An 18,817-nucleotide genomic window follows, 5' to 3' on the forward strand; every position below is an offset into this window, starting at 1 on the left:
TTGAAAGAATTAACAAAATTGATAAACCTCTAACCAGGCTGATCAAAAAGAAAAAGGAAAGGACCCAAATAATTAAATCGCAAATGAAAGAGGAGAGATCACAACCCACACCATAGAAATACAAACAATAATAGAATGTTATGAGAAATTATATGCCAACAAATTGGGAAATCTGGAAGAAATGGACAAATTCCTAGAAACATATAAACTACCAAAACTGAAATAGGAAGAAATAGAAAATTTGAACAGACCCATAACCAGTAAAGAAATTGAGTCAGTAATCAAAAATCTCCCAACAAATTAGAGTCCAGGCCTGGATGACTTCCCAGGGGAATTCTACCAAACATTTAAAGAAGAGTTAATACTTATTCTTTTGAAGCTGTTCCAAAAAATAGAAATGAAAGGAAAACTTCCAAACTCATTGTATGAGGCCAGCATTACCTTGATTCCAAAAGCAGACAAAAGACTCCACTAAATAGGAGAATTACAGACCAATTTCCCTGATGAAACTGCTTAAGACTTTGTTACTGTACAGATTCAAAATCCAGTATCTTCAGACTCTTACCTTTTGTTTTGATGAAAAGCACATGGTAATTAACTTTTGAGAGGGTATGAGAAGGGAGTTGCAAACCCCAACTTCGCAGGTGCTGCTTGCTTCTACAAACAGAAGGTGCTCAGCTCCTAGATGGGTGAGGGTTTGCTTCACTTTCAGTTATGTCACAGTACAATTATAAAACTGTATGTTTTTTACCCCTCTCTGCCTTTTATTTTATTTTATTTTATTTTATTTTATTTTATTTTATTTATTTTTTTGCTTCTATCAGAGCTACTAATTGTTTCAAAGAAAAATAACCACAACAGGCTTTGCTGTCACAGAGCACTTATATCTCTGTTTCTCCATTTATGAAAGGGGGAGTGTTGCTTGGTAGCGGTAGTGACTGTGGGTGTTTGATGGCAGATGGGGGACTGCAGGGCTGCAGCTGCTGTCTTGCAAATATTGTTGAAATAAACTTCCATTGCAAACTGAGTGGTCAGATAGAGTGGCATTACGATGAAGCAGAGTTGAAAGTCTAATGTGAAAAAGAGCAAAAGTGGTTATCTGAGCCGTTGAAACTTCTATCCTGAGTCGTGTCAATGCACTTTCATAGTAGAAAATCAGTGGATTGTGCCCCTAAGAGGCCTCCAGGGAGTGATTGGGAAAAGTGTCGCTGATAGAATATTTCGATGAAAGAGAAAGCAATTCCATTATTTATTCTAAGAAGGTCTCACTTCACAAACTAATTGTGTACAACCTTGAAATACATGCCTCACTCTGTTAAAGGTACATTTGACCTGTATTTGCTGATTCACCACAGATTCTCATGTGTGCATAAGATAAAGTTTGGTTTGATAAGTTTATATATTCAAAGTTACTTGGGCTTGCCATAGACATTATGATCACAGTTTTCTTAAAACTACAAAAGAGCCAAGTGCATAAATGAATGGTTGTTATCAGAAGAGTTGTGGAAACTTATGGAGATTTGTCTTCTAGTATACTTGAGTTTGATGTATATTTATAATGAAAGACAGTATTATTTTATCATAAATTATATTCTTATTTTTCCTTTATATTTTAAATAGGCATACTATTTATTTTGAAATTATGTGTAGGGGTAGGTTTTCTCATGTGAGTTCATTTCAAGAAAGTAAAGAGGTCATTACAAAATTTAGTATAAAACGGGGACTTGAGATCTACTTATCTTTGGTAATAGTTAACTTGGACTTCTTACATTGTTTAACTTTATACATTCAACAGAATTTCTTCTTTTATTTATTTATTTTTAATTAAAAATTTTGTTTTACACTGATTTATTTTTGAGAAACAGAGTGAGACAAAGCGTGACTGGGGGAGGGTCAGAGAGAGTAGGAGACACAGAATCTGAAGCAGGCTCCAGGCTCTGAGCAAGCTGTCAGCACAGAGCCTGATGCGGGGCTCGAACCCACGAACTGTGAGATCATGACCTGAGCCGAAGTCGGACACTCAACTGACTGAGCCACCCAGGCGCCCCTTAATTAAAATTTTTTAATGTTTATTTATTTTTGAAGGAGAGAGAAGCAGAGTGTGAACAGGGGAAGGGGAGGGAAAGAGGGAGACACAGAAACCAAAGCGGGTTCTAGGCTCTGAGTTGTTAGCACAGAGCCCGAGGGGGGGCTTGAACTCAAGAGCCATGAGATCATGACCTGAGCTGAGGTTGGACACTTAACCAACTGAGCCACCCAGGCACCCCAGAATTTCTTTTAAGGTAAAGTCTGTTATTATTATTTGTACTACTTATGTTTTATAAAGTTGTTGCAAACACAGTATTAGTTACTACTGAATCATTGCTCCATTGCATGGAGTAAGAAGAAATATTTGAAGAGATAATGGCCAGAACTTTCCAAAATTAACAAAATATATTAAATTGTGGTTCCAAGAGGCTCAGAGATTCCCAAATAGGATAAATATTAAGAAAATCCATGTAGGCACATCTTATTCTAATTGCCGAAAGTGAAAGGGTAAATGAAAATCTTGCAGATGGAAAAAAAGATAAATGACAAGACATAGCAACAAAGGTAAGAATTTCAGTAGAACTCTTTTCAGAGTTTTCTATGCAAAATATAAGACAAGGTATGAAACTTTTAAAAAAGTACTGGACAGAATACAACTTGGCAGACCCAAATTATACACTCAGTAAAGATATCTTTCAAAAACAGAGGTGGAAAAAACCTTTTAAGGAAAGTAAAAACTGAGAGAATTCATTACTGGTAGGCCTGTGGTGCAGTGTGTTAAAAGAAGTCCTTTAAACACAAGGAGCATGATACCAGAGGGAAACTTGGACCCACATAAAGAAATGAAGAGCCATTGAAAATATAAAAAATTGAGAGACTCTAGGTACCTCTTGAGATTGGAATGTGCAATGGCATAAGATCAGGAGATTTGTTTGAAGGTATGAAAGAGGAGTAGATCTTCTCCCTAACAGTGCGACTAGGCACTTAGTTCTATTCTTCCTTTTCATTATTAGGAGAAGATAAGAATCTTCCCACCTAAAGAATTTGAGGAAAACCAAATATGTGCAGGCTGAATAGTAAGATTACAAGTCTCCTTCCCTCCTGTTGGGAACAACAGGATTCTCAGGATTCCTCTCTGAGAAACTTACTATGCCAAAGGAAAATTCTAGGTGATAATTGAAATCATCCAATTAGACAGCTGGGTTTTCACTTTGTAAATGCACCTTGAGATCACACTCCAGTCAGCTTTACATAAATATAGTGTTGTGGGCTGACATTGTGACCCCTCTACCCCAATTAGTATGTTGAAGCCCTAACCCCCAGTGCTTCAGAATTTGACTCAATTTAGAGATAAGGCCTTTTAAGAGGTGATTATGTTAAAATGAGGCTATTAAGGTGGTTCCTAATCTAATCTGACTGGTGTCCTTAATGAAAAGAGGAAGTTTGGACACACAAAGAGATATACCAAGTATATGCATGTGCACATGTACACGTGTGTGTGCATGTGCTGGTGCGCGCACACACACACACTTGCACACACACACACACACACACACACAGAAAAGACTTTATGAAGACACGGATAGAAGGTGGCTGTGTAGAAGCTAAGGAGAGAGGCTTCAGATGAAACTAAACTGGCCAACACCTTGATCTCGGACTTCTAGTGTCCAAAACTGTGAGAAAATACATTTCTGTTGTTTTAAGTCACCAGTTCTAAGTGTGTAGAGCCAAACATCATGGGTAGATAATCAGTCAAAGAAACAAAAATTGGGAGTAGAAGAGAGTGGAGATAATGCAGGAAGGGGAAGGAAACTTAATTTAAAAATATGATAAGTAATATAAGACAGTGTGTCCATGAAACAAGAATAAAGTGTTCTAATAAAGTGATACAGGACAAGAAGGAGCTTTTGGACAGTAAAAATGATGGTGGAGACTTTAAAATTCAATAGGTTTTTGAAGATAGGGTTGAAGAAATCTCCCAAAGAAGTGGAAGAAGTAGATATGGAAGATAGGAGAGAAAAAATAGTAGAAGGTAATCCAGGAGGTCCAACATCCAACTAACAGGAGTTCAGAAAATTAGAGAACAGAGGAAAAGGAAGGAGAAATTATCAAATAAATAATACAAGGAGATTTTCCTAGAGTTACAACCTGTGAATATCGAGACATAAAGGTTAATTAAATGCAGTAAAGAAAAAGCTTTCAACAAGGCTTATCATTGTGAAATTCTAAAGCACCAGAGATAAAAGAAGAACTTGAGGGGTGCCTGGGTGGCTCAGTTGGTTGAGTGTACCACTTTGGCTCAGGTCATGATCTCACGGTTTGTGAGTTCGAGCCCCGTGTTGGGCTCTGTGCTGACAGCTCTGAACCTGGAGCCTGCTTTGGATTCTGTGTCTCCCCCTCTCTCTGTCCCTCCCCTGCTCATACTCTGTGTCTCTTAATAACAAATAAACATCAAAAAAATTTATAAAAAAATATTTGTAGAATATGTACAATTTTTGCCTCATTAAAAGGAAAATATATAGTTAATAATTTTGTCATTTCAGGGTTGGTATGAAATAATATTGTTATAATTATAGCTACATATAACGATAAAGACATATATAAAATATAAGATTAAATTTGGATTTGACTTTCTTTAAACATTTTCAGTATATGTATTTCAATGGCAGGCTTAATTCAAAACTTGGATTGCTTTTTCCCAATGAGAAGGTGACAGAATTCTTCCAAAATAACACAAGCCATTTTCTGTGTTTGACTTTGAACAGAATCTTGTGTACCAAAAACATTTGAAATTTCATTTAAAAATGATTACAAGGTAAAAAGGCTTATGAAATATATAGCCTTGTGTTACATGTTCTCATAGAATTTCTTTTGTACTTTAGTGTCAGAATAGGAACATTAATGTATTCATTGGGATTAATTAAAGAGATAACTTGGAGGATAAAGGCAAAATGACTAAAAATGTTTTTCAATCCTCCCCTGATTTTGGTGTTAACCATTGAAATTATAGATCAACAGAATTTCAGTGCCGTCTTTATGAAAGCTCCTGAAATGGTCTTCTGCCAGAACTACAAAGATATGTTCGTAAATAATTTCTTCCATCTTCAAAGTCCATTTTCTGTGAAAAGTAATAAAATAGAAACCATCATTAAAAGTTTTAAGGATATCATAATTAAGACTGTCCAAATATTTTTCCTAATGCTTAGTACACTTCTTGTTTGGAGGGTCTACATGAAAACGTGTCTTTTATGCTGCTTAAAGCAATTTGAGGGCTGAATGGGTTAAAGGTGGATTTCTAGGATCTACTGCATTTACCTGTTCCTTTTCACCATGGCCCAGAATGCCGTAATGACAGTGATGGGTAAGTGGACTGTTACATGCATAGGCCAGGCAGGAGGACATGAAAATATTTAGCTTTTCAGCTTTTCAAATCTTTTCAAATTTCAAAATATTTTGATAGCTCTACTCAAGGAAAAAACAAATAAATAAAACTAAACTAAAAACATAAACCCAGGATTATCAGAATATCTAGTCACTTGTTTGGTTAGAAATTCAGAAACATCACCAAAACCACATGGGGTCACAATTGTAAACTATTCCAAAAAATACGCTGGAATCAGAAACTGTTTGAAAGTGCAACTTAGTTCTGATACTGCTTATCAAGCTTCACACAGTGATTTTTTTTTAGTCCGTAAAATTTTATGTCTTCTTATGTAAAATTATGTCATTTCTGGAAGGCTACATGTAAGTGTCAGCACATGAAACTTCTTTTACAAATCATATGGCAGGTAATTTAATTTGGTGCATCATCTTTTGGTGGCACCAGTTTCTCAGGGAAATTTATTGCCTTGCTTTTCGGTGGATAAGGGAAGGGCAGAGAACTCTTCCCTCACTGTTGATTTTCAGTTGCCTTCAGTTCAAAAGAATCCTTATGACACCAACAGTGAAGCAACAGAAAGGAGTCGATCCCATTTACACTTGCACCAAAACCATAAAATACTTGGGAGTAAATATAACCAAAGAGGTGAAAAATCTATACACTGAACACTATAGAAAGCTTATGAAAGAAATTGAAGAAGACACACACACAAAAAAGGAAAAATTCCATGCTCCTGGATAGGAAGAACAAATATTGTTAAAATGTCAATACTACCCAAAGCAATCTACTTATTCAATGCAAAAGAATCCTTATGCCCATGTGGCATATTTTAGACTGGCATATCCTGAACCTCTTCAACCCTCTAACTCAGAGTACATGGTATAGTTTTTTAATACAGAAATCTTTTTTATTTGTTTATTTATTTTGTGTGTGTGTGTGTGTGTGTGAGAGAGAGAGAGAGAGAGAGAGAGAGAGAGAGTGTGTGTGTGTGTGAGAGAGAGAGAGAGAGAGAGAGTGTGTGTGTGTGTGTGTGTGTGTGTGTGTGTGTGTGAGCAGAGAGGGGCAGAGAGGGAGAGAGAGAGAGAATCCCAAGCAGGGTGTATGTTGTCAGTACAGAGCTCTACGTGGGGCTCAGTCCCACAAACTGTGAGATCATGACCTGAGCCAAAATCAAGGGTTGGCTGCTCAATCAACTGAGCCACCCAGGCGTCCCTTGAATACAGAAGTCTTTTAATCAAGGCCAGTGAAATCTTAGTTGAAGATTAACATGACGTATGTTTTGGATACCAGTTCAAAACTAATTACATACGAGGTCCCCTTGTGTAAATATATCTCAAATTCAGTAACAGTTTATTTTTATGGATCCTGATAAATCTCAAATTAAATAAAATTGAGATGTTATAAGTGAAAGCATGTATCTCTGTACTTTAGTATATAGCACTGTTTTATTTCTTTTTGTTCTTTCCTCTTTACGAATAAAAAATTAATCATGCCCTGGAGTGTCTGGGTGACTCAGTTGGTTAAGGGTCTCTTGGTTTAGGCTCAGGTCACAGTCTCACAGTTGTGAGATGGAGCCCCACATCGGGCTCCTCACTGGCAGCGTGGAACCTGCTTTGGAGTTTCTACTTCCCTCTCTCTCCGCCTCTCTACCACTCGCTCTTGGGAATGTGCGTGCTTTCTCTCTCTCTCTCTCTCTCTCTCTCTCTCTCTCAAAATAACTTAAAAGAATTATTTATGCCCTTTTGATTTCTTTAGTGCCTTGATATTTCTAGACATTTAGTTTTCCTTTAGTTTTGAAATATAAAAATTAAAATTGTCTGATTAGGAAAACTAGTGGTAAAATAGATAAAACATTGATTTTTGAAAAAATCACACTTTTCAAACATTCAAACAATTCAGAAAACTATAAAGCAAAAAGAAATATTTTGTAGAGTCTCATTTTCCAGAAGAACTACTGATAAATTTCCTTTGTATTGTTTTATAAATTTTGTATATGTATATACTTTTTCATATAAAAATATTACACAGGCCTGTGCACACCCACACATAGTATTTGGCAACCTGAACTTTCACCTTAAGATATATTGTAATATTAGTTATTGTGGTTGAAAGCATAGTATCTCGACCAACCTATAGTGTGGAGGTGGAACTCCAGTTCCAGCATTTACTATTTGTGACACCTTGGGCAAGTTACTTAACATCTTAGTGTCTCACTTTCCCTATGCTTAAAATGGTGGACGATATTAATGTCTATCTCATAGAGTTGGTGTGATCATCAAATAAGTTAATTATATAAACGTGCTTTACTCTTGCTGTTATTTTCAGATTATCCTGTTTTAATATTACTATAATTTATCGATCTGTGTTCCATTATCGGCTATTGAACTGTTTACCCATTTTACATTATGGACACAATGTGTCACACACTGTCTTTGTTCTTAAGATTTTGTCCACTTATAATGTAAGTATGTAGGATAAAGTCCTAGGAGCATAATTCTGGTGGCAAATTATTTGGGCCATAATTAGTCTAATTTATTATGTATTCAGATTTACATATTTTTATTTTGTTATTGCTTCTGAGTATTACATCATTTTTCAAAAGGTCTTTTGCAGAATAGGATTACATTTAAGAAGATTAATTTATTTGTTTAGTGCTTTTGTAATTTTAATTTTACCTTTAAATCTTGGATTCATTGCAAACTTAACTGTGGTCTAAGAAATGAAATAAAGGGGAAAAAAAAAAAGAAATGAAATGAGGATCTAGCTTTATATTTTCCTCCTGATGGTATGTTTTACCAATACCATTTATTAAATAATCCATCCTCTCTTCACTAGTTTGAAGTATACTTCTCCTAAAGTTTCGTGTGTGTGTGTGTGTGTGTGTGTGTGTGTGTGTGTGTGTGTATTTGAGTTGGATCCTTCTGGACTCTCCATTTTGTTTCATCAGTCTTTTAGTCTACTATTACACTAGTAATAAGCAATCTTAATTATTGTGTATTTCTAATACTTTAAAATTTCTCTTACATCCAGCTACCCTACCCCAACACTATCTTTATCCAGAGATTTCTATTTTATTCTTCCTTGTGAAGTTAAACATTTTTGTCATATTTAAAAATAAAAGTACCATAATATATGTAGGTTATTCTAAGTGAGAATCCATTCAGTTTATAAATCCAGTGGGAATATCTTAATATTAAGTGGGACTTAACTTTTGAGATGATCATTAATAGGACATTTTCTTCCATTAGATATTTTTTGTCATTATGGTTTACATATGAGAAAGCTTTTAGTTTATGTACATTAATTTTATAGTCTGATGCCTTTCTTAATTATAATGTTGCTGACATTTTCCAGTTGATTTTTGTGTTTTAGTTATATCATTTGCAAATTACAGTCATGTCTCTTTCCTTTCAGTACTTATGCTGTTATTCCAATGTTTATACCTTTTATTTCTTTTTCTTGTCTCATTTCACTGGATGAATTTTTCCAAAAAGTGCCATTTTACTTTCAACTTTTTTGAGTGACTTTGTTCTAAATGAGCTTTTTTTGTGAATATATAGTTGGCTTTAGTTTTAAGCCATTTTGAAATTCTTATATTTTTTAAAAATATATATTTTTTTAACATTTATTTATTTTTGAGACAGAGAGAGAGCATGAACAGGGGAGGGTCAGAGAGAGAGGGAGACACAGAATCTGAAACAGGCTCCAGGCTCTGAGCTGTCAGCACTGAGCCCGATGCGGGGCTTGAACTCACACACCGCGAGATCATGACCTGAGCTGAAGTTGGACGCTTAACCGACTGAGCCACCCAGGCGCCCCTGAAATTCTTATATTTTTAAGTGACTGACTGCTCAGTAAACAGTTACTGTTAGGAGAAAAATGTTTGATCTTAATTTTGCCAGTTTACTTTGTTATAGTTTTTGTTTCCAATCCTTCCTTGTTTGCAGGTTTTTGTTTTATGATGTATATCTTCGTTATTTATACTTAATAGTGATCTTTAAAAATTTAATTTGTATAATATGTAATTATTTTTTAATCAGGTAGAGGTTATTAGTAAGTTGTTACTAAATGTGAGGGTATTAGTATACTTTGAAAGGGGTTAGAATACGCCACCCCAAAATATGCCACATTGGCATAAGGATTATTTTGAGCTGAAGGCAACTGAGAAACAGCAGGTGCAGGGGAACCCTTGCCTTTCCCCATTTTTGCCTAAAAGCAGGGCATGAATTTTCCTTTGTAAAGGTGAAATGAACATCCATTTGGAAAGGTGACCCTCCCTTTTTCTGACAGTTCTTGTCACAGGAGAGGGCTTCAGTCTGGATAGCAGACCTCACTAAACAGTCCTTGTCTGTCATACATTTCTGTCATCATCCCACAATTTGCCACCCCTAGGAGCCCACCCCCCACCTTTCTTTTGTTTCGTCACTTCTCCACAATTTATTGCCTTTTGTTAAAATGATTTATAAGCCCCCCAGGTCAAATCAACTCTTTGGGTTTTCACTGCTTTTCTGTGAATCCCCTGTGCATTTTAAGGACCTCAAAAAAGAATTGTATGCCTTTTTCTCCGGTTAATATGTCTTTTGTCAGTTTAATTTGTAGTACCCAGGTCAAGAACCTAAGAGAACAGAGAAAAAGTTTTTCCTGTCCCACCCTTTCCAATCCTTTTTACTTCATTTCCCTCTCATAGTTTAAATTTTTATTTGCTGTGTTAAAAGATAATTTTCAGGGTTGCCTGGGGTGGCTCAGTCGGTTAAGTGTCCGACTTTGGCTCAGGTCATGATCTCATGGTCCGTGAGTTCAAGCCCCATGTCGGGTGCTGACAGCTCGGAGCCTAGAGCCTGCTTTGGATCCTATGCCCCTCACCCCCATTTCTCTGCCCCTCCCCCACTCGTGCTCTGTTTCTAAAAAATAAATAAATGTTAAAAACAATTTTTAAAAATAATTTTCAGAGTAAAGGTAAAGTCATGTTTTTTTAAATAGATTTAAGAATGAACATGTGTTAACAAATTTAATTTACTCATATATGGGAACCAAATAATAGGTACAGAGGAAGTCAAAACCGCATAGATTTATATGAGGTAAAGAAATGTTGAATGATTTGCAAATGGAAGCAAAGCTAGTTTTCCACAGGGGGTAGGAAGTCAATTTAAAAACTATCTGTCAGCTCAGAATTTACATATCACTTAACTGTAATTTACAGAGAGTTGCAAAATAGCTGAAAGCCAGTAACAGAACTAGAACTCATTAACCCAGAAGGGTATGCTTTGTAAAATGCATGCTTTCCATTGAAACACAAAATTTTTTTCTCTGACTTTACACAGGAAATGTTTATGACATTTATTTTATATATTACTGTGTAATTTCAGGAGTTGTTTAGCCTTCATTCTCTATATCAAGGGTTAAGGCAATTTTTCTTAAAAGGGCCAGGCAGCAAATATTTTAGGTTATGTCGGACACATATATACATATTCTGTGTCTTATTATTTTAATTTTCTTCTACAGTCCTTTACAAATTAAAAACCATTAGTCGCTTGTGGGTTGTACAGAAACAGGCCGTGGGTCGTATTTCGCCGACCTCTGCTCCGTGAAAATGATTAGAAGTTTACACTAGTCTTCTCATACCACCAATTTATGTTTCTTGAGATCTTTGTTTCGGTAAATCTCTTGGCTGACTGGCATTCATTATCAAGTATGATAAGCACAAACACCTATTTCCTGAGAAAGCTCATTAGTACAATGTAGTTATTTTCTATTAGTCTCTGCATGTTCCTCAGTGCTTTTATGTAGATCAGTGGCACACCAAGGGCAGGGCAGTGGGAGTGACGTACCCTGGGTACATGCTATTCAGAGTTGCACCATCTGCAGAAAGCTTTAAAATAACAAATGAAGTTGAATAAAAGTTGGTCTATCCAAGTGCATTTCAAGAGTAGACTTCTGCTTCCATTCATGATATACTAACAAAGATTGTATTTATGCTCCTTCTTGAGAAAAGAACAAAACTGGACAAATTGTATGAAACTGTGGTGGTGAAGATCAGTGATCCCTAAGAGGTGGGAACAAAACAGCTCTGCTTCACTTGAAGAAAGTGACCAGACCGTGGTGCAGTTAAGTGGAACCCTGGCAGAGCTCAGCCCTATCACTGAGGTGAAGGGCCAAAGCTGGGAGGCTGGGGAAGCTGAGGTAGCTAGAGTTCACTGGGCAGAATACTGATGAAGAAGAAATTGCTGCACATGGAGAGAACTCCAGAGGCTCCTCTGCAAAGATTGAGTTGAATACTGACAGGTCAGTGCATGCAAATGAGAAAAATACCCAAAGCACGGTTGGAGGGAACAGTGCCCAAATGCCACATCCAGTGTTGAATAGCACTTATTCCCAGCAGCTAGAGTGGAAAACCTCCTCTAATTCTATAGGTGTTGGTTAGAGTATTAAAGAAAGGGCCTTACCTTCTTGGTGGGTTAAAAAAAAATTAAACCTAGACTAAATAGAACCCATTTCTTCTTAAGAAAGCTTAAAATCAAGACCTGGATGGATCATTTTCCAGATAACCATATACCAGAAAAAAAAAAAAAAAACCTCAAGAATTTTGTGGATATACAAAAATATCCAGCAACCAAGAACCTGATTCACAGTATCTGGCATTCAATTAGATATTTCCAAGCATACAAAAAGAAGCAGGAGAAAAAGCAGAAAGAGGAGAAAAAAAAAACCCAAAACAAAAACCAATCAGAACTCACTCTGAATTGATACAAATGGTAGAATTAGTGCACAAGTATATCAAAATAGTTGTTTTGACTGTGTTCCCTATGTTTGAGATGCTAGAGGAAAAGACTGAAAGTATGAGGTAGAGACATGGAAGTTATGAAAAAACAAAGATCCACATTAAACTTCTAGACATAAACAATGTAATGTTTGAGATGAAAAATGCACTACATGGATTTAACTGCACATTATATAGTTGACAAATAAAGATGAGTGAAATAGAAGACATAGCAATAGAGACTCACCAAAATGAAACACAGAGAAAAAAGACTGGGGGAAAAAAACATCTGAAAGGTACATCAGTAAAGCAAGAAATAACTTCAGTGGCCAAATATATGTGTAATGACATCAGTCACCGGCAAAAATAGCCAGAGTCAGCTTTTTCAAAAATTAACAAAAGAAATAAACCAAAGAAAGGTTGCAGCAATCATAAAAGCATTTAATCAAGGAAAACAACTGAATCCAGGTAAGAACAGCAAACTTTGTGGTGTTTTAAGGTGCTCCCTTACCCTCCCTCCTCAAACTCCCCATCTCTATGGTGGCCTTGAAAACTACCACCCTGGCAACCACTGGAGGGAGCGAATAACATTGAAGTGCTCTTGAAACCCCATTCCCACAAAATTGTCATTATTTGACCTGTCCAGTGATCCTCTGGAAGACACTGCTCATGTAGATTGTCTTGATTTGATCTGACTCAGGCTCTTGGAGTGCTAACAGCTTTCTTTATTTTTTTTTTTTAAGTGGGGGGTGAGGGAGGGTTGGGTGGGTAGGGGTGGGGGAGGGAGGAATGTTTGTTACAGACAAAGGTTGTTAAACATTCCTGGGCCTGACGTGGTAGATTTCGTAGGAACAAACAATAGACTAACCAAAAAGGAATACCTGGGGAATAGGTTGCTCATAGGGTGCTTTGAAGAAGCTGTGACATAATCCTGGGGATCTAGAAGCCTGTGCAAATATGTAGGGCAGTGGGCATGCTCAGGAAATACCTGTGACAGGCATCTGCTCTTACCTTTGGCCGACCTTGAGGCTCTGTGCAAGCTGGAAGTGAAGGCTAAGGCAGAGTTGTCTGCTGCCTGGTGGATGTTGAAGATTCATTGCAAAAACTGGGAGACTTACTGGTTTCAGGTGGCTAAAGAAATCTTGTTTAAACTATCAGCTCCCTACTAAGCTAACCAAGCACAGAGCACAAAGAATATATCGACCTTTCACAATTAGTTCAGAAAAGCCACTAACCATCAACCACTGCCACCACAAATAGTAGCAAGAAATATATGTATAAGTGGATTCCAAAAACAAAGTGGGGAAGGAAAAATTTTTTTAAAAAATAATGCTGACAATTAGTTACCAAGCATTTTTATTCTTCTAAAACACATATGTAAATATGATATTTCATTTTATGTGTTTGAATTGTATGTAAATGGTATCAAAAGCACTCTTCGGTAACATTTTTCTCAATTAAAAAATTTTGAGATTTGTCTTCATCGATGCATTAACTAGTCTGTACAGTTAATTTGTGTTTATTTGTGTTCACTTAGTCTGCATAGTTAGTTTGTGTTTTCCAGAATGTATTCATTTTCTAGCTGTGAACATTGAGATTGTTTAGTTTATCACTGTCACAAACAGTGCTGCCGTGTATATCCTTGTACATATGTACATATGCACAGGAGCAAATGTTTCTCCATGTTGGCTTTCTCTGTGTGGACTGGTCAGGTTTTAAGAATTGTATCCTTAACTTTAGATCCAAAAGTAATCTGTCACCAGATTACTTTTCAGAGGGTTATACTGACTCTTCCAACATTCACCAGTTCCTGTTCCTCCACATTCTTAGCAATACTTGGCCTATCTGATGGATTTAAGCTGGAATTCATTGTATTAATATATATTTTTCTGATTGCTAGTAAAGTGGGACATCTTATGTCTTTGTTATCTGTTCAGTTTTCTTTTTCTGTGAGTTCTGTGTTTATATCTTCCCCCATTATTCTATTAGTTGATTTCTTAAAACTGTTTTCATGAGTTCTTAAAATATGTATTGAATACCAATTTTTCAGTATCCTTTCCCAGTTTATAACTTCTTTTTTTATTTTGTGTATGGTATCTCATAGTATAGGAATTTTGAATTTTAGTGTAGTCTTTTTTAAAAAAAAAATTAATGTTTATTTTTGAGAGAGAGATAGAGACAGACTGTGAACAGGGGAAGGGCAGGGAGAGAGGGAAACAGAATCCAAAGCAGACTGTAGGCTGTGAGCTGTCAGCAATGTGCCGGCATGGGTCTCGAACCCATGAACCGCGAGTTCATGATATGAGCTGAAGTCAGATGCTTAACCGACTGAGCCATGCAGGCACCCCTGAATTTTAGTGTAGTCTGAATTACTGATATGCTATTTCTTCTTTCTCTGTCATTTTTAGAAGTCTTTCTCATGTCATAAATCTCTTCTTTTGTATTTTCACCTAAAAGTTTTAGGGGCACCTGGGTGGTTAAGCATCTGACTCTAGATTTCATCTCAGGTCATGATCTCATGGTTCGTGAGTTTGAATCCCCTGCTTGAGATTCTTTCTCTACTCCTCATCCTCATGTGCATGTGTGCATGAGCACACATGCTCTCTCTCTCTCAAGATAAATAATGAAATTTTTAAAAAAGCTTTAAAAGTTTGCTTTTCAGTTTATGTCTTTAATCCACTTGGGATTTTTGGAATTTATTTTACACATGATATTAGGTAGGGGTAGAATTTAATGTATTTTTTTCTTTTTTTTTTTCTCTTTTTTTTCATCTAAGCAACCAAATGCTTTCCCCAACTTTTTTCTTCAAATAATCTTTTAAAATTTAGAATAGATAAGGGCCTTGTCTTTTACCAATTTATTACTGAAATGATAATGTAGCCTGTGTTTGCTATTTTAAGGCTGTGCTATATTTTCCTAGTGGTTTGGTTTTAAAAAATAAATAAAGGCTTAATTTCTCCTCCAAACAAATTTAGAAGAGATTTAGATTTTCAGGAAACTTGCAAAGATAGTACAAAGAATTTCCCTGTGCCTCATACCTAGCTCTCAGGTTGTTAACATCTTAGTGTGGTTTTAAAGCATACTAAGGAACAGGTTGTCCCACACAGTCCAGACCTTATCTTTCCACAGCAGAAACATTACAGAGGTTCACTTTATGGTTCTTATCTTTTTAAAAGATGGGATACATATTTTAAAGGTGGTTCAAGTGAGAACAGGGTGATTGTGTCATAAATATGGACACAAATATAAATGTTTTTAAATATAATATTAAGTATCTCTTACACTATGTGTGAAACGGATTTGCAGTAATGTTCTTCAGATTGCATTCCACAGAACTATCCAGATTATTTTGTACTAACTCAGTGGGAGGACGGGGGCGGGGGGGAGAAGAGGAAGGGATGGCAATTTGGACATCTGGGGATCATGCAAAGCTACAGACTGTAACAAAATTTAGAGAATCCTGGATGTATTCTCTGCTTTCTGCTTTCAGAAGGGGTATGGATCTGTTGATGGGGAGTCAGGCTCAAGAATACTCGTGCTCAGTATTTTTAAACATTCCCTTAAGTGGAAGCCTATCGGGTTGGTTGGTTGGTTGGTTTTGGTATGTATACTCTAAGTTTAAAAGAGTTGTGGTATAGCAAGAAATAGGTTTCTTGGTTCTAGTAGAACTCCATCCTATATAAGCCCATGTGCCTACTGGTAGGAAACTTTGGGGTCAGTGAATCTTAACTGTGATATTTGGCATTTCTTTCTTTCTGTCACTTTGCTTCCAATAATAATCTACATTTTGGCCAAGTAAGTTTAAAACCTCATATAGGGGCACCTGGGTGGCTCAGTCGGTTGGGTGTCTGACTTCGGCTCAGGTCATGATCTCACAGCTCGTGAGTTCGAGCCCCACGTCGGGCTCTGTGCTGAGAGCTCAGAGCCTGGAGCCTGCTTCAGAATCTGTGTGTCTCCCTCTCTCTCTACCCCACCCCTGCTCACACTCTGTCTCTCTCTCAAGAATAAATAAACATTAAAAAAAAAAACCCTCATATAATCATATGGCATTGTGAGGTTTTTTTGGGTGGGTGTGGGGTTGTAGATTTTTTCTTCCGTTTGATACTGTAACTGAAATGACTTCTTCATGAACTATATTTGAGATATTACAAACGTCAGAAATAAAGATTAAGAAGACCAGACATGCTATTTGTCTATGTTACAATTACTTTCTTTTTGTGCTGGCTTGATTCTGTTTTATCTAAGAAGAGGTAACCGAATATTGGGTTATCTTTAATTAATTAGTGAAAAAGGAGCTTAACAATAAACCAATAACAACAACAATAACAACAATAATAATATTAAAAAGTAACAGGAGTTAACCTTAAGTCTGTAAGCCCATTTAAGACAACAAAAGAGTTCTATACTAGAATTCAGAAAAATGTAATCTTACAAAGATCAGTTATGGTATCCTTAATGCCTTTGAATGCTCCTCTAGATTAGGCTTTTGTCACCATTGTACATGTATATGAGCAGGTTATACCTTCATTTTCTTATTGGTGGATATCTGCAGATCAGTTTGCAGAGAGGTAGAAGATGCTTATTCTAGGTTATAATTGGTTGCACATTAGAATTCCATAGATGGGAGGGATCTGTTGCCTAGAATCTGACATTTCCAAGGGGTTTGAATCCAGGAAGATGGAGAAGGTTCCTGGTCTTGGCAGTAATTCTCAATTGCATGCATTTGGAAATTAGCAAAAGACCTAGGATATTGTCATAGAAGGCTTGTCGTAGAAGCAATACATAGACAATAGCAATACATAGACAATACATAGAAGTATTGTCATAGAAGGCTTTCAGGAAACTATTAGGACGTGTGGAATCATTTGGTAAAAATGGAAAATTTGGGGAAGAATTTTAGTCAACTTGGTAAGTGGTGGTTTGTTTCAGCCTGTTGTCTTCTCACTGCCAAAAGAATATTTAAATTATTTTGAGCACTTATAGCTGTATGCTTTGTTGATATAAGAAGTCAATTGAGTATCCCCAAAGCCCTCCATTGAAGTTCTAAACACCAGAATGGGAAGTAAAGGTTTATCCTAAAACCTACCCCTAGTTCTGCTGCACTAGGCCAAACATTTCTTTTGCTTATCCTTACGCTTTTCTACTGCACTTCACTAATAAAATATATATACTAGTATTTGGATATTCAAGAAGGGGTATATAATACATTTGAACTTCAGCTCAAGAGCCGTGAAAAGAACATCAAGGAAAATAGTGAACATAACCCATAAAGTAGTTGACACTTGAGACAAGAAGTCAGTGAAATTCATGAAAATGCTATTTCAGTTCAGAAAAAAGAGTTTAGAATGCAGCAGGACCAAAAGCATAAAGCTGATCCACTGTAAGTTGAGCAAATTATTGTCATTCTGCTCTGTGGAGCCATCTAATGCCCTTATTGCAATTGTACTGAAATATGAATCTGCCTTCTGTAACAGTTCCTCACCCTTCAAGACATAGAAATAAACATAATTCAGATGTGAATGCATAGCACCCAGGTGTTTACTTTTATCTCATTGAGAATCTGGTGATGTGTTTGGATTTCTTTCTCTAATCAAGTATGCTCTCAATGTTTATTTAAAGATAAATATTTTGTTTTTTGAATTGTAACATTAATTGTAGCTCATTAGAAATTCTAGTGTTCTTTAATTTTATTTTAAACTACAAGTAAAATAAAATAAATTTTCTTTATTCATAGCGCTATTGAATCCCTAATGTGGGCAGTCTCTTTGCTACATCGTGGGCTATAATGCTTATGGGATTCATAGATTCATGGGAAAAGTAAAACATAATGAAATATTTATAGTAAAGGGATAGATGGTCTCATACATTTGTGTTTCTCATGGAATACTGTTCTTTAGGATGTCTATAAGTGTGTTGTAAAAAAAAATGTCCAAATAAGTTTAGCCAATTTTGAGCTTTGTAGTTTTGTTGTTGTTGTTGTTGTTATTGTTGCTTTGTAATCTCAGGTCTGATCTGTAGCTTTAATCTGATAATACTCACTTTAAATGTAATGTTTAATTTTTTCCCAGTGTATGAAGCCAAGGAGTCCTTTTTTTTAGGTAATAGCTATAGACATCTCTTGAAACTTTGTTAAGGCCACCAGGCTATGATATCAAGAAGACTAGAACTTGAATGGAAGAAGCTCCTGTTCCTAACTTCACCTATGTCAGTCGGGAAAGTTCACTAGCGAAGTCAGGTCTACATCTTGTTAAAGATGTTAAAGATGTTAAAGATGTTAAAGAACAATCTTTAAGTTGTTCGTAAGATGAATGAGAGGATCATGAAAGGGAATTCTGGTCATTTTAAGTACTTTGAGATCTTGAGATTGTTGGAGATATTGATAAAGAGTATGTCAGGAAGAGGATGAGAAGTGAGGGTATTAAAAATTCTTATAAGATCTGTTATATTGTTGGAACTCTATCTGGTGGCTTACAAGAAGCTATTGGAGATCTTTAAGCAGAGCAGGGTTCTGATGAAATCTATGTTTTCAAAGAGTATTCTAGTGACAGTGCGGGGTGATTAGAGTGGTACCTGAGTAGTATTGAGAATTGATACATAACAGTCAATGTAATTTATCAACCAGAAGGGCATTTGTCTCTGGAAGAGAGGGAAGA

At 36.2% G+C, this 18,817-nt stretch overlaps 1 protein-coding gene across 7 annotated transcripts in view; it reads left to right on the forward strand.

Moving 5' to 3' along the window:
- Positions 1-18,817, forward strand: part of PPP1R9A (protein phosphatase 1 regulatory subunit 9A) — a 325,410-nt gene that overhangs the window by 128,870 nt on the left and 177,723 nt on the right. The gene's annotated exons all lie outside the window — the stretch shown is intronic.

The sequence above is a fragment of the Panthera uncia genome, chromosome A2, assembly GCF_023721935.1.
Source record: "Panthera uncia isolate 11264 chromosome A2, Puncia_PCG_1.0, whole genome shotgun sequence".
NCBI classification, from domain to species: domain Eukaryota; kingdom Metazoa; phylum Chordata; class Mammalia; order Carnivora; family Felidae; genus Panthera; species Panthera uncia.